Genomic DNA, 1,277 nt, shown 5'->3' on the forward strand with positions numbered 1-1,277 from the left:
ATATATATAACTGACATTTTTTTTTTTACTAGATTGGTTTACCGAGTAGCATAACACTGTGGCCTGGAAGGACTGATGTCAAGTGGAAAGTATAACTCTTCTGTTAGTTAGTTACTGACGGCAGCAGTGAACGACTTTGGCAGAAGGGGGGAGCGCGGAAACCCAGGAGATACGGTACTGCCAGACGGTACATCATTGTGGAATGCTGGTTTTTAGGGGCTGCTTATTTTTTATAAAATAAATTAATTTTGAATAAAGCAGCTCTGAAGGCTCAGCTGTAGCCAGTATGAGCAGATCCCTCACAATGAACTACATTGTAGTTCATTCTCCACGCTTTTACTGCGTGTGTCTTTTGATATGTTCCTCTGCTCCAATTTTTGTCAAGTAGCTCCTCAGTTGTCCTCGCGAGGCTAAGTGGACCCCGTTCCAGACCCACAACTCAGAAAATCTGGTATTGCCGGGAATCAAACCAGGAACTCTGACCACTAGACCACAGAGGCGGTCTTCATGAGATATAAGTAGCTGTATATAGTGTTATATTTTAGCGCCCTGTTGCACTGATTTAAGTCCATGATTTATTTCAACCGTCTTCCAGTGCATACACTCATCTATCTCACTCCTCTCTCTCGCACTACATGTTTCGGCACAAAAGTGCCATCTTCAGGTGCTTATTCGATTTACGTTAAACTAGTTCACTGCATGCCTTGCCGTCTTCATATTATATATATATGATAAATATATATTTTAGTTATTTTAATATGAAGACGGCAAGGCATGCAGTGAACTACTTTAACGTAAATCGAATAAGCACCTGAAGATGGCACTTTTGTGCCGAAACATGTAGTGCGAGAGAGAGGAGTGAGATAGATGAGTGTATCCACTGGAAGACGGTTGAAATAAATCATGGCTGTATACAGGCTTACTGGGCCAACAACTCGCTCCTTCCGTCTTGGCTAATTTCAGATATTTCTGTTTGACGCAAATGAGATATTGCAGTGGAAGTGTTGTCGTATGGGGCAATGATAGCTTTGTTTCATGAGAGTCATGAACACAGTTACAAAGTTAGCCATGCAGTGGGCTCTCATCCAAGAGATACTTGTGTCGAACCTCAGTCAGTCCATACGATTGCAGGGATAGCACCTACACTACATTAATGAAATTGTCATTAATTTCAGCAATGGTCGTGATCGTAGCAACGGCAAATTGTCATTCCAGGAAGGGGTAAATTCAATGCAGTTATTTCCTTCCAGCATCAAGCTGCGTCTGCATGCATTTGC

At 42.1% G+C, this 1,277-nt stretch overlaps 1 protein-coding gene across 3 annotated transcripts in view; it reads left to right on the plus strand.

The window, feature by feature from the left end:
* LOC111868306 overlaps nt 1-1,277 on the plus strand; it is a 168,875-nt gene that overhangs the window by 88,099 nt on the left and 79,499 nt on the right. The gene's annotated exons all lie outside the window — the stretch shown is intronic.

Source organism: Cryptotermes secundus, unplaced genomic scaffold (assembly GCF_002891405.2).
Source record: "Cryptotermes secundus unplaced genomic scaffold, Csec_1.0 scaffold1115, whole genome shotgun sequence".
Classification (NCBI taxonomy): Eukaryota; Metazoa; Arthropoda; class Insecta; order Blattodea; family Kalotermitidae; genus Cryptotermes; species Cryptotermes secundus.